At 38.7% G+C, this 15,734-nt stretch overlaps 1 long non-coding RNA gene across 1 annotated transcript; it reads left to right on the top strand.

Annotated features, from left to right (window-relative positions):
• The first annotated feature begins 6,351 nt into the window (after nucleotides 1-6,351).
• On the top strand, nucleotides 6,352-14,818 carry LOC128905978 (uncharacterized). Its single transcript, XR_008465037.1, has 4 exons — nucleotides 6,352-6,489; nucleotides 7,200-7,307; nucleotides 13,591-13,720; nucleotides 14,336-14,818. It is a non-coding gene; the product is annotated as an uncharacterized LOC128905978 (long non-coding RNA).
• The last annotated feature ends 916 nt before the right edge of the window (nucleotides 14,819-15,734 follow it).

Below are 15,734 nucleotides of genomic sequence, written 5' to 3'. Positions count from 1 at the left end.
TAATCTTACTATGGGTTAGTGGAGTTTTCTGTGGTTAACTGCAGATTTGGACAGTGTTAACTTCATTTTTGGACCATGCTTGTTCTACTGCAGGGTTGGAATACACAACAGTGCCTGTGATCTTTCCTGGCATATTCCTGTAGCAAATGTCTGTGGTCTATTATAAATTTTATGTTTGGTTTTTGGTGATGGAAAGTGTTATGGAGATGAAACAGGTTCTTCATAACCTCTCAGTACTAAAAATCAGTTCCATGCATGTAATTTTGGAGGACTGAGCTTGATGGCCCAGGTCATTCTTCTCTGATGTTCCTTTGCTTTGGATTAATGGACACCATAAAAAATAGAAGTAAAAAATACATGTATCTGTATTGCAAACTTGTATTGGTAGATGTGGTAAACGTGCTAGTCCAAATGCAGTCCAGATTCATACCTGTTGCAAGAACATGTCACAACCAAGCATTTCAGTGCTAAAATTCTCCTGCTGAGTCTACTAGGATTTCAAGAACTTTAGAGGATACTCTCAGATAGCATGAGAAGAACAAGTGAGCCTTAAAAGAGCACCTACTCAGAGCTTTTCAAAAGGCATTGGCCTAATAGTCTGAAGACTCATGTTCCTTCTTGGAAATGGAGACCATATGCTTTGGTTTATGAAGAAATTATAAGCCCATTTTTGTTAGAATTCAGTTCTCTCTACAACAATAACGTTCTGAATGCAAGTGGGGTATATCAGTCTCTAAAGGGCACGGAAATAACCCGTATACCCTCAGCTTTGCTAAAGAAACAGGAAATGACTATATAAACAAGAAATAGCCTGAAAAAAATTCCCCTTGTAACTCTCTGTAAAGAAATTATGTCGCTTTCATTTAACAGATGAGGGGAACTGATATGAAGCCTCATGCAGAAAAATGCTAAAGCAAGTACCTATCTTTAAGCAGCTTTCTGAGCTTATCTTTCAAGAGCTTAGACTGTAATTGACTGAAAATCTATAGCATTGTTGCCTGTTGAAGTGCATTTCCTGATCACATTCATACACCATAATCATAGGACTTTCCTATCTTAGTAGAAAGTCAGTTGTCTGCATATCTGCAATTACTTAACATAGCCTGACTAATCCTGAGGCATATGGAGCCAAAAGTGAAGTGGGTATGAAGATCAACAAATAAAACATTTAGGAAGTGTAATTCAGCAGCGTGTGCCATTGTATTTGTAACACCTCTGGTATTTGAATAGAACCTCAGATCAGAATTTTGGAGATTGTGTAAGAAAAGTTCAGGAGGATAAAGACAAGATGTGTGGTCTATTTAGTTCTGTATCAAATATCTTTTTAGCCCAGCGTGGAGAAAAAAAATCTTTTTCATTGAAACATCAACCTATCAAGCAAATTGTGACTTTAAGGGGCAGGAAAACATTGCCTTATCTGGACTATGACAGCTGCATATATATTTTATTTCTTCTAATATTAAATTAGAAGCTATGTGGAAGGATAAAAGTGGTCTTACGTAAAAGGATCAGGGCCAGTCGTCTGCTCGATAAGCTTGCTTTTCTCAGTAACGCCTCTCATAAATTTGCAAAAAGGCCAATTTGCAAAAAGGTGTAGATTATCTATAGTATAGCGTTAAGTGGATTTATAACAAAACATTTTAAAACTTTGAGGAACATGCTACAACTAAAACCACAATGAATATATTTATGATCATGAATATGCAATCAGCAGCTGAAATGGGACTTCAGGAGTACTGTTGTGAATGTTTAAAAGCATTGGTGTCACATAAAAATATATGTATCTTTCTATATTAATCTTCCGTTCCAATATGCGGCTTTGAAGTGCTTGGGGCTGGGGAGAAGGCAGCAATTGTGCATGACTGGCAACGGAGTCTGCTATTGCCCAGAGGCATAGTGTGAAGAAAGAGTGGATCTGAAATGCAACAACTAAGAGCTCACTAGCAATAAGGATCAGCTTTCTTACTTCTCTTCACATAAGTGACTGGGGCAGTGGGATGGCTTTCCTCTGTTAACTGGAAGTTATCAAGACCCTGTGTCTTAGAAACTTCACGGTTTTTAAAGCAGTGAAGCTGGAATGCAAACCAAGGCTCTCATCTAGGCTTATGCACGCAAACCCACAGTGAAGACAGTTCTGCTTAACAAGGAGCACCCGAAGCTTAGCTCAGATGTATACCACTTTTAATTTCTTACCCTGATTTTGTTCAGTTCATACTTTGGGGTATTAAACAGTTACTCACATCTTAACACCTCAAGCTGGACATTCATAAAATAACGTGCTGTTCCTGATCATGTGGGAAAACCCCAGAATAAGTGACCTCCCTATTTGCTCCGTCATAAATGCGAGGATGGAATCCAGTCCTTCCCTGCACTGTCTCACCTTACGATTGCCACCTTTACCTGCAACATCTTTCCTTACCATCTCCATACCTCTACGCAACAATAGGATAAAAGTCCTATAGTTGAAAGCCATCAACAGCTTGTGGTACTGATTAATTTCTAAAAATGATCAGGAAAAGCACTCCTTCATCACATGGTTAAAGACTGTTAAGTTAGTACAGAGTGGATTTTTCAGCCAGTCAAATATAGGAGAAAGCATAGCTGGGGGACGTGTTAGCTTAGTGTGGGAGAGGAATCCAGGAGCACTTCTAAACTCCGCTTTTGGAGGGTGGTTCAACCACAGTAAACTTCATGAGGCCTGAAGTGCTCCAGAATGTGTTTTTCTCTATCCACTGGTAAAACTTTTATTTTGTCCTTAAATGTATGTCTTTCTTTTATCACTTGATCTGACCTTGGCACTGATAGCGCTGCGTGAGGAGGAATAGTGGGGAGCTATATTTGAATACTGCAGGATCTAAATTCCCTGCCACCTGGGCCATTTCCCTCACAGTAATGTGTAACCCTGCTTGTACTTTCCAAGGCCATTCTGCGTTTTATGTCCCATTCCCATACACACTTTTCTCATAGAAAGAGTTTCTTACACAAAGAGTTTTCTCACTGTAGCAGGAGCAACTTATTTTAGATTGAGTAATTTGATTACCTCCCTACAGCCGTCACCGGCCATTTGGGGCACAACTTTTAAGAGGAGCAATGGCAGGATAATTTTTATGGCAGCTTTCTTAGGTGATTCTACTCCCTTGTCCAGTGGTTTGAGTTTGTGCGTTCTCCACTTGGCTGCATGCGTTTATGGCTTTGAGTATCCATAGGTGTTACTTCAATGAGAAGTGGCTATTCTTAAACATAGGAAGTGTTTATGTATGTATATTTTGTGCCGAAATCCTGCTTAAATCTCTGTAATGATTTTAACAGAATGACAGGAAAGTGCTTCCGGCTTTCAATTCAAGAGAACATTTTAGCATTTGATAAACTCTGTGTACATGCTTAAGGGCTGGCATGAATAGGAATGAAAGCAAACAGTTTCACGAAATAGAAACGTGCAAGAAAATGGCAACGGTGTGACTGGCGCTGCAGTCATTGCAGTGCTCTTTGCTATTGGTACAGAATGAAATACTGCCCCACTGATATATGTGAAAATGTAGATGTGTGAGGGGCTGTGCTTTGATTCATTCAGGTGAGTTACTTTGAATGAAGTTTTTTGTCTTCAAACTCTACAGGTATGTGTTTCTTTATATTTTTGTTCAGCAGGTGTTCAGGTTGTGTTCCTTTGTACTTCTTGATAATATTTGCTTATAAGTATCTCTCTGATCTGTGAATTAATTTGTATTATAACATTTATATTCCTACAGGTCCAGATTCCTTGCACTGTTCTTAGGAAACATCTTTTCTTGGTTACAAGACTTTTACATAGTAACGACACTGAATATCTACATTTTAAACATTCTTATTGATGAGATCTTATGTAAAAGATTTTAGGATTTACATGTCTTTTTTTCTAAAAAAAAAAGGCGGGGCGGGGGAAGGTATTGTGTTTTAGAAAGGATCCTTAAATTGAACTAAAAGAAATATCTTAAAGAGCCTCTAAACTTTAATGGTATTTGTACTACTACATTTTAATGTTTTAAAATTTTCAGCTTTTCTTCACTTATTTTTTTTCAATCACTGTTACATTCTCTATTACGCAAATCATTGTGTATCTTCTACATTTGGTTCATTTTGTTTTACTCCTAAAATTAGTTTTATTTCAAAATCTCATCTCTACTGTATTTTTGGTTGTTGTTGCTAATGTGCGAGGAAAGAACTTGCGGTATAAAGTTGTAAAATAGCCCCCTGTAATTAGCTCCGTGAACAACAATTCATCCTTGACTGTGTCTGTTGAGAGTGCTTATCTTGAATGAGAGCTTTGAGGAACGATTAGCGTTTGTTTTATAAAGTATCATTTCTCCGGTTCTGAACCTGAACTGTTTTCAGGAATTTTACTTAAAAGTATCTAGAGCTTAATACATAGGAAACACCTGTCTCACTTTGGGTATTGCAGAGCTTACTAAATGTAGAGGGGGAGACACAGAGCTGATGTTCCAGTTCATTATAAAGAGGGAGCTTAAGGGTATAGGGTACTTTCAGTCCTTATTTCAGTAGCTGTGCTCCCCCAAGCTCCTAGTGTGTTCTTCTGAGCTAAATGCAAAGTAGCAGCCAGTGCATTTTCCTGTTTTACAAACCCAGGACAAGGGCTTGAGCTGCAAGCTCTTGCCTATTTGGGGGCAGCAGCAATGATTGCCTTTGCAACTGCATTTTGATTAGAGCTTCTAAAAGCTTTTTGAACTTGATTTGATTTATTGCTTTTTCTTTGTTTCTGTATGTAAAGGTCCTTTAAGATAAATGAAAAGGCCCTTAGAAAACACATTCTCTGTAAAGGATATTGCTGGTTAGTTCACTCCTAGCTTGAAGGTGTGTTCAGCTGAGCTAAGCTAATGGCTCTTTGCTGCCAAAAGGGGCAACCACACTCCCTCCCCAGTGACAACTCATTGACAACTCTTCTCTGAACCAGTTCAGCTTGCTGTCCCAGTAGGATATGGTTTCCTTTTCCTCTGGGCAAATGAGTTTGTCTCTGCTTTAGTTAATTGAATCAACTTGGCAATGGGCAATGAGTGCCTGAAATATTGCAAGAAAAGTGGCAGCAGCACATGATTCTGGGAGGGGCAGGTGTCAGGTAATGAAGGAAATTGGGAAATCACTGCATGGAAAGCTGTCTAGGAAGCCATTGGTGTATAGTAGGAGCATACTGAGTCCTGAACAGGCCTGCCAAATGTAGCACAGAGCTGACTTAAAGGTCTTTCACACTTTTCTTTACTCGGCCTCCTCTGTAGTGATTGAGTATAAGAGAATCAATTGTATGAAGATATTTTGCGATCTTAGTCAGGGCTGATTCAGAAAAACACATCTGCTTCTTTAAACCTCCTCTTTTCCATAGGAGGGTGCAACCTTGCTTCAAACTCTCATAAAAAAGCCCCTCTTTTAACCCCTTCTGTGTTTTAAAGCTTTGGCCACAGGGGTGTGATAGGGATTGCAGTTTGCATATCACTTGGGTCACAGAAGCAGCAGTAGGTATTTTTACAGATGGAATTCACAGTGTCTGGGTTTGGTTTGTTTGTTTGTTTGGGTTTTTTTAATCTCATTCAGCTTTATTTTGTGTTTTTCTTTCCTGTTTTCCAGTGCACATTATTGGGCTTTACTGGCAGGACTTCCTTTCACATCAATGGGAATTACAAAACTCAACCTGAAACCCTGAAAGTGCCCCCAGAAATTACTTTTCTTATTGCATCCTATATGAAATATAGCAATATTTCCTTTTAAAGAAGAATTCTGTGACCTAGGGACTAGCTCTTGGCAAAGAAATAACATCGTCTTATTTTTCTTTTCTGCTTCCCCTTTTTCTTGCAGATATTTGAGAGAAACCAGGAGTTTGAAAGAACTAGATAAATTTGAACTCTCCAGGTCAGTCATTTTGTGCTTGGCTTCAGTGCACTTGACTGAACAAGTAAAGAATGTAAAATCAAACCAAGGAATCCAGTTTTATCTATATATCCTATTATATTTTTCATCATAGCAAAATCTGTCATGACTAGCGGAAGTTGATGGGAACATACACTGCTGCCTGTGTTTCTCCTCTTTGTTGTTAGTATCTATCTGCTTTCTCAGTGGTACACAAACATCCTGATAGAAATTGCACAAAACATAATTTGCCAAAATAAAAGCTTTAAAAGTGGAGTCCTTTATTTTCCTCAGAATCAGAAGGTCACTGTCCTGGTTTCAGCTGGGAAAGAGTTAATTTTCTTTCTAGTGTTTGCTGTGACAGGACTGTCAATAATGCATATTGTTTTAGTTGTTGCTATGCAATGTTTATACTTTTCAAGGACTCTTTTTGGCTTCCCATAGAAGGTGAGAAAGAGCACAGACAGAACAAGGGAATGGCCAATGGAATATTCCATACCATAGACATCATGCTCAGTATATAAATGGGGGTTGGCCAGGGGCAGCGATGGGAATCCACGATCACTGCGCAGGAAGGTACCAATTCACTGGGTGATGAGAGTGAGTTGTGCATTATTATTGTAACTATTATTTTCCTCTTCTTTTCTATTAAACTGTCTTCATCTCAACCCGTGAGGTTTTTTCCTTTCCCTTTCCCCTCTTCTCCTTCTTCTCCCTGCCCTTTCTGGGAGGAAGGGGGAGAACTGTGCAAGAAGCTGTGTGGTCCTAGCTGCTGGCTGGAGTTAAACCATGACAGTCACAGAACCGTTCTTAGTATCATAGAAAAGGATCTAATTAGAGAAGTTGTCTGTTGTCTATTTTATGGTGCACAGTACTCGTATCTCCTCTAAAGATAATCAGAAATGTCTGCCTTTATACTCCAAGATATCAGAGAAAGGATGTTGTTAAAGCAGGGTTTGTATAATTGTGAACCATACGATTTAGAAACAGAAAAGCTGTTTGGACTACACCTAGATCTTGACAAGATTTAATTTTTCAATTGGATTGTTTTCCTCAGGGAACATACTCTGAATGTTTCCAAAATTTATACTGTGTGACTATAAGGCACGTATTGTATTCATTTTATTCTCTAATCAAACTACTTTTAATTACCTGTGATCTAGGAAATGTATTTGATTCTCCAATTTATGTTCCTATAATTGTTAGACAGTGATTTTCTCCTTGATCATTACACCTTAAAAACAAGCAGTTATCTTAATGTTCTCTGTTGATCTTGATCTTTTTTGTTCTTTCTTTTTGTTTGCCTCTAGTCCAGAGTCTTTACATTATGCATGGTAATAAATATCTAAGGACTTTGCTTACTGCAGGAATATTAACTGGCCAATCTGGGTCTCCCTGGCTGGTGCATCCCGGATGAGGTAAGAAAACAGGATCTTTTCAAAACCAGGCTAGAACCCTGTTTCAAGAAATCATATTGAACACAAGTTCAACGGGGTGTCAACAGGCTTGCTGGTTGACGGAGGAAGGAAAATTTACATAAGTTAACAGCAGAAGACCTTCCTCTACCAGTAATAATGTGTTACTCTTTTCTTAACTGGCTTGATTGCATTATCTTCTTGGGCAGTATTTATTGCTAGGTGTCAGAAGGCTCCTCTTCTTTTTGATTCTGATGTTCAATGTATTTTAGAGAACAGTCTACACCTGCATTTCCTTCCTCTAGCTTCCTCATTATGTTGAGTTCTGAATGTGTATAAACTGCTGTCAATGCTATTTCTTGCCAGCATTTCTTCTCCTTTCACTATACAAATAATTTTGCATTGACTTTCATTTCCCAGTGACATTTCACTTGACTGTCTCCTCAGTACGTTTTTGACATTCTAACTTTTCCAGTTTCCTTCATATTAATATCTCTATTCTCTCACGTTTACGTCAGTGTTCTATCTAGCACCAACTAAATGCATGCAATTAAGGTGGCAGTTTCACACCTGTCAGATAATTGAATTAGCTCTGCTTAGAAACAGAAATTGACTGGATTCTGATTTCATAAAGTAATATGTTTTGATTGCAGTTTGTCAGCCAGTTTCTGAGGCTTATATGTCAACCAGGTTAAAATGCATTTATTTTTTTTCCTTTAAACGAAATGAATAGTAATGTTTTTCTCTTTTCTAGTGCATTCTCTTACCTCTTGTCCATTCCTTTTCATGAAAAGAAAGTGATTTGTAACCTACTGATGTAATTACTTTTTATATACCTAGAAGCTGTTTGTATCTGTAAAAATAGCAATATTGGTTTGGGAACGAACTCTGACGTTTAAGGGATATTGTGAGACTGGGCCAGAACTATGTGCTGTGCCAGTTTGCTTTTCACATGCAGTGAGAGAGAGCTCAAAAATAACCACCCCACTGGCATGTGAAGGCCCCCAGGCGTTTCCCAGCAGACAGGCAACTGGACTGTCTCAGTTTCACGGGCATCCTGGGGGCTGCTTAGCACATCAGAGAAGATACAGCTGGTGTGACCTGTGACAGAGGGAGGCGATAGTAGTGTCACAAACTAGAATCTGTTTCTTCATATTCGGTGTTCATGTGTCTCAATGCTGGCAAAGCTTCCCTTGCCGGTAGTGTGATGGCACTGTGGGTGATGTGAGCTGTGATGGTTTTAGTAGTTGCAAATCTGGCTAATTTTATAAACACATGAAGGAAGGAATGGATATAGATGAAGGTCTAATGATAAGCTATACAAGCAATAGTTCAATTTGTATGCTAAACTAAATTAAATTAGATTTATTATTCCCCTCTAAGTTATGTTTGTCATGGAAATAAAAACACAATTTTCTTGATGTCTCTAGTTATCTTACAAATAAGACATTAGAGCTAAAATGGAAGGGAGAAGGGGAAAGTGGAAAACATTGTTTACAAATATGCGAACAGCTGTTTTGCAAGCAGAGAATGCTGCAAATTCCCATCATTAGCTCTGTATTTTCTTGCAGAGTGAATGCTTGACAATTGTCTTATCCTAACAATATAATCATCAATATGATTCTCCTGCTGATCAGTTTATAGCTCAACTTATTGATACTGCAGACTGTTTTGGCAGGATAACTTGTCTCAGGCAGGACAGATTTGATAATATTTGAAAAGCTGGATTTAGTTAGGTATCATCAGCTGTTTACAAACTGAAATTTAAAGAAAGTAGAACAGTTCTTTTGCTTCGCTGTTTAGCTGGATATTGCATGATGAATACTGTATATATGCTGAATAGTCCATTCAGATGTTTTAGTAAATTCACTTTGCCTTTTTTTCCTAGAAAAAGGCATCAGAATCCCCAGAGAGGCAAAATTATCATGGATATTATTTGCAGTTCATGGGTTGTCCAGTTCTATTAGTTTTTACTTTCATTTTACCACTGATGAACCTTTAAATCCTTTGCATAGTGAAGAGGCTAATATACTTCATTACGCCAGAATATGTGACTTTCATCTACGGATAGCCTTAATGCCTTGCTAAAGCTGGTGGGAATACAAAGTAAAGGAGGAATGAGAGACTTGGAGACAACTGAAGCTACTCTTTACTATGCTAGGACCTAGAATTTTAAAAATGGCCTAAAATGCCCATGAGTTAGACATTGCCCACGCTTAAGACACTGTTTCCTGAAAGGCAAAAGAACACAATCTAAAGTCAGGAATGCAGACTCACAAACAGCACTGTGGCATTTGAATGGCTCAGAAAAGCAAGTTAGAAAACCCTGAATGTTGGTCAAAATGCCAGAGAAAATGCAGAGCATGAGACTATGTCTTAAATCTTCTCTCCAGATATCAGAAACTTATCTGTTTCCAAGTATGAAGACTAAAAGCCTTCCCAACACAGATACACATTGGCATTTGTTTTGAAAGACTGAGCAGATCTTCTTTCTTTCCATCAAGGCAGATGTTGGCAATACAACAGTTCTGCCAATTAACATGTTTTATCTAACGATTTGCAGTAAGGGAAGAACAGAGGAGAGTAAGAAAGCCTCTTCAGTCCAGCAATTAGGACCTTTACCTTGGGGGGGGGTGGGAGCATGGGGTGAGGGAGGGGAATCTTGTCTTCCAGTCCTGTTTTCACAACCGTTTATGGATTTGAGGTGGCCATTGAGAAGAATCTAGATAGTCCTGTAAGCATGAACCAGGGTCTGGATTTCCTTATCCTACATTGGTGTCCCAACCATGAGAACATGGACTGAGGTTACTCCTTCAATTTTCTTTCTCTTAGGCTTCTGTTGTGGTGGGTTTTTTTTTGTTTCGTTTGTTTGGTTTTTTTCCCATGAGAGGCACAGTTGAAAATGCAAAGTGAATTCACCTAGTTTAAACTGATGACCTGGTGACTGGTGACTTTTTTTGAAGAGATGGAAGATGGGCAGGACATGAAAACCAAATTTTACCATTCCTGGCTAAGTATTTGAATGGTGAAGGTATTATCTACAAGGCAGGCATTGTTTAAAATAAATAAACAAATAAAGCATTTTCTGAAGTGCTTGTTTTTTGTCCTGATAAGGGACATGTCAGATCAGTCACCGTGCCCGACCCTGCCCAGATATCAGAAAATGGCCACGTGTCAGCCCTCCTGCCCATTTCTCTGGCCTCCTGGGCGCTGCCTGGCAGCCCCCTCCTGCAGGTCCCCGACGGGACCCTTCACACATATGTCACCAGAGGGGGTTCACCTGCTGGGGCAGCTGATGCATGTCTGAGCAGAAATCCCACCTACAATGTAGCAGGCCAGAAAGAAGCAATTGTGGGTGAGGCAGGGAGCTACGCTGGCTGAAAGGCATCTTTAAAACTGCATATTAGGGTTATTTCCTAGGTCAGGGAAATAATAGAGTTATTTCATTGCTCAGGGAAACAAAGCTTTCTCTATGTTCTTTCAAGATCATATTTTTGGTACGATCCCATTTACACCATCAGGTTACCTTACTGGCATCAGGAGGGTAAGGTATCAGGCCAGGAGACAAAAGGGTCTCAGTGAGTGCCGTTCCTGTAACGTACAAGGTGTGATTTAATTTTATAACTGAAAACTGTTTGTTTCATGTATAGGTATTTTACATATATGTATTATGTCGTGCATTACATTTATATAGAGACAGCAGCAGAAATTCTATGTCAGACTATGAAAATGCGGGTGTGCTGGTGTGCTTCTGCTCACTCTGTTTCCAGAGAAGGTGTGTGTGTTTGAAAATGCGTCTATGGTTTACTGGGGTCTGTGCCATTCTATGTGCAACACGTTTCTCTATGTACTGTCACCTTGTTAGACACAGTGTCTTTATTTGCTTCAGTTTGTCCAATCACTTGCTCTACTTGCATCATTTAACTCACTCTGATTTCCCTAGAGCTTCTAAAGACTTCTTGGTGATGGGATGACACTTAGGACACCTTGTAAGATATATTTTAATACTTTGCTGAATCTAGACCCATTTATTAGTATGTACACTAGATTAACCATTTCTCCTTAGTCTTCTTACATAATAATACTACTGGTAACCATGCTGCTCTGATTGTCTGTGTTCCTCAAGAGTTTCAATAAGCTGTTAATTTGGCTTATTTTTTAAAATTTGTGCTTTTGCCATGAAAGAAAAAATTAACAGTGAGCAAGATGCTTTAAGCTGATACAGTCGTTACTGTTAGAACTTTTCTCAGGGCTTAATACTTCAAATAAAAGCTGTAAAAAGTGACAAATAAGATGTGGGTCAGCACATAACCAGCAAACACACATCTCAAAATAAGATTTTGTCAGTTCAATCAGGCTCAGATGGATTCAAAGAGTGAAACATCCAACTCAAATGTTTCTTCTGTTTCTGAAACACACAGATTCTAAATGGCAAAACGCGTCTTTTTCTCATTCCTTTGACAGATAATTTTCTCCATAGCTGCAATGTCTCTGAGTGGGAAATTTAGTCCAGGTCAACATTCTTACCTGCTGACTGTTTGTCTTCTGCACCAAAAAAAATACAAATTGCCTGCCTTCAAAACAATAATTTCTAACATAGTATTGGTATTGAGTTTTAATGGATTGAAGGTTTGTTGATTTTTTTTTTTTTTTTTGTCAACTGAGCTAGTTTAGCTTATTAAAGGGTTGTTACACCTTGCCAACCTTTACTTTACTGTGACAATCTAAATCTTCTTAGCATTTGATATGAGGTTAATTTTTTTCTAATTGTGTCAACCATTTTTTCTCTGGTTCTCCATCCTTTTTAAATGAATAACTTATCTGTCTTGCGTTCCTCTGGGGTGAAATTCATCCTCGATTTGTCTTTGTTTGATACATTTGGAACCAAAGTACATAATGTGCTCCTAATGGCATGTGTTAGAGATTTCAATAGTGGGATATATTTTTATCTTTGAATGCCCAAAATGTAAGTGAAAGAAGTCTTTCTGATTCCTGTGCAAGTAAGTGTAGACTTGCACAAATTAATGTTATCTAAGTTTTGGTAAACAAGAAAAATAAGGAAATATCAGTGAGATTTTCCAGGGAAAAAAAGATAAAGCCCAAACAGTACATTATGAGAAATATGCATCCTGAAACACAGAGATTTCCAAGCCCTAAAAATTAAAAAATTCAGAGTGTGTGAGAAATTCTTCAGCTACCTCTTTGCCTGCACACTTTCCTATTATCTGTCATTGCTGATTTACTTTTTCTAGAACCTGTCAGGTTCTAACATCCGTGTTGCAGTGGTACACATGGCAGAATGTATTTACATCTGAAGGTCAGTACTGTAATCAGCGCTTTCCAAATGTTTTTGAGTTTCACAACTGACTTTCTCTGTTTATACATACTAATTTTTTTTTCCTGACAACCGGCTAATCAAACTCAACCTTGCAGATGTAGCAAGCAAAACACCAATGGTAACTAATGAGGCTTCTGTTCTGATTGTGCTCGCTGCTGATAAGCAGGAACTTTATCCTTGGGAGCACCAGTTTCTGTCAGAGGGCTTGGCTGCAGAAGCTTATAAAATCTCTTGACCCGTGAAATTTACTACTTATTGCTGAATTTCAGGGAGAGCGAAGCACCAACTCAGTAATACGGTAATGCTATGCAGTGTCATCTCCTTGCTTTATGTTACATTCCCCTCATTTGTACACCAAAACCTCATATTTAATGTCTTAGCTACAGCCTCATACTGGCTTTTTTTCCCCTTGTTTTTGTAGCATTATGCTCAATCTGATCTCATTAGCTGCCTCTCCTTTGTATTGCATCTGTACTGTAGATCTGTACAACTGTACTGTATAACTGTAGCTTGTTCATTTCATGGTGCCTAGCTTTGTATTTTGGGAGTTCTGAAGGGCATGTTGTTCAGGTGAGCCTGTCTTACAGGGTATCCAGGCTGGCCAGATGGGACATCACCAGCTATAGTGTTCTCAACATTATTAGTTTTACAGTGAGCTTTGGCACCATTTGCAGAATTTATCTACCGTTGCCTTTTCATATTTTCTTCAGAAAAACAGAAAATACAATTGTGTTTTAATATAAGTTTTAATTAAATGGTCATATCTGGGTTTTGGAGTTTGGTTTTTTTTTTTTGGTTGGTTGGTTTGTTGTTTGTTTAGTAGGACCAGTGAGTTGTTTAGCATACAGGAAGAATGGTGTTCACCATTCATGACCAGCTATTTAATTTTTCACTTTTATCTTCTTCATTCAGTATTTGGCCTTATATTTTATTTATTTCAAATTACAGGAATACGCACTGAAGCTGGAATTATTAATTTCCTCATGGACTTTACTGCAGTACTCAGTATAGTGCGTCATGGTTTTCTCGGTGCTTCTGAGGCATTTATTTGAATACATTTCCGACAAACTCCTCTGAGGTACAATGTTATGAATATTCCTGTTTTACTGAGAAGGAACTGAGATATATGAAACTGAGACTGCAGTTTCACAAGAAGCTGAGATGATGCACTGTTTGGTTTTTTTTTTCTTTCTTTTCACTTGTTAGGCCCTTTCATGAGTCAATTCAGTTTGTTATATAGAAAACTATATTTTTTTTCTCGCCACCTGGGTAAACTTCCTGCTATATTAGAGTGTTTTACAGGCTCATGGAGAGGTTTCAGGAGGAGAAGTGATGGTGGGAGTGGGGTTCTCTACCTGTCAAGCAAGGTGGGCAGTTAGTTAGACTTGTTTACCTGTATCTCTTCCAACCTGATCACAAGATTAAATGCAGCATGGAAGGAGCTGTGTTCAGAGCCATCACTGAGCTTAAGGGCCAGTTGTTTCCACAAGCTGTTGCTGCATGTTTCAACAATTAAGAGTGCATATAGGCATATGGTGCTGTTTAAATATCTAGGTACGTTATGTAACCTTATTTAGTCTGCAAGTTGTTATGTACCTGTCTGCGTTGTTGTGTTTTGAATTAGATTTTCTTTTTTCACATTTCAAACTTTGGAATGATGCTTTTTAATTCAGTGGGGTTTTTTTCTTCATAGGTTTCTGCCGCAGTTGAGGATAACAAGATGAAGAGGGAGCAGTACATGTTCCAAATCTGGTTTCAGCTACCTCATCCAAAAGTCCCAAGAACAGAAGTTTTTAACATGAGAGGTGCTTATTGATAGAAAGCGAATCAGACAATGTTTGGACTGAGATACTGCCAAGACAGAAAATGCTGATAAGAGAGATGAACCCCAAATACTCATCTCTCCCTGCAATATATTCGGGTTATAGGTTGCTCTTGTATCATCTGAAGGTATTTGACTTTTTTACCTAGTGGTAAACAAGTGAGTAAAAGATTAGTTCTTTTCTATCAGTAACTTAGTGCCTTTGTTTCCTGATAACCTATTCGCTAAAACACAGAAAAATCTCTTACTGTCTTTTTGACTCCTGATTTCCATCAGAACTGAAGGTTCATGCCTGATCTGGTGCTGGTGTTGCCTTGGCCCGTGGTGACATATGTACCTGTAGGCAGACGGTGGCTTCAGGCCCCACAACCTCTGTGACAAACACAGAAGAATCTTGAGTGTTTCTAGACATTTAGTCATAACTTTTTACTTTTGGCTGATGTTGCTGATGAAGAGGTGAAGCTGAGTCTCCTGTGACAGCAAGATTGCTTTGAGGACCACAGGTTACTTCTGTTCCCACCAGGTGGGTGAACTAGTTCAGCTGTCTCTTGTGTGAGACTGAGCACAGTAACATGGCTAATGACATTTTCAAAGCTCTCTAAGGAGCCACGCTGTGCTGTTGAAAGTGCCCAACTAGAACAGACTGATCTGTCTTCCGAAGCATAGCAACTCTTCACAGTGAGTTCACACAATCAGTCAACAGCATGCACTATCTGGGGATGACTCCTTTGAGATAGGTCAGCTGTCAATATCACAATTGTGTGAAGAATGCATGGTTAATTACCACTACTGAAGAGTGAAATTGCCACTAATGAGAGCTGAAATCGGCTTCGGGGATTTGCTCAGTACCACCCTGGATCGTTTTGGCAGATGCTAGGATGGGATCTATTTCTCCAGAGGGCACAAAGTTACAGGAACTGTATGTTAATTCTTCTGGTTTCTCCTTGTTCACTTTTACACATTCTAACTCTTACAAAGCTCTACAGATAGAAGCTTTTTCTGTGATCCTTACTTATTTTTACAATGTACTTATCTTATGCTCTGAGTGAGAGAGGATCCTTCAGAGAAAAATAGCCTACAGTCATAATGAAAGCTGTATTTGTTATTGTCCCTATCCTGCTGAGGTAGGTAGATGTTATCTTGAGTGCTAGGTTTATTGCATCTCATTTTACGCAGTGAAAGAGGACAGTTTCTAAGGGGGCTGCCAGCCAACCAGAAAATCCTGGACAGCCCAATGGATTTCTATACATTGAAAGTCTGGTTATTTCTT

Source organism: Rissa tridactyla, chromosome 2 (genome assembly GCF_028500815.1).
Source record: "Rissa tridactyla isolate bRisTri1 chromosome 2, bRisTri1.patW.cur.20221130, whole genome shotgun sequence".
Lineage (NCBI taxonomy): Eukaryota > Metazoa > Chordata > Aves > Charadriiformes > Laridae > Rissa > Rissa tridactyla.
This window is presented reverse-complemented; position numbering and strand designations above follow the sequence as displayed.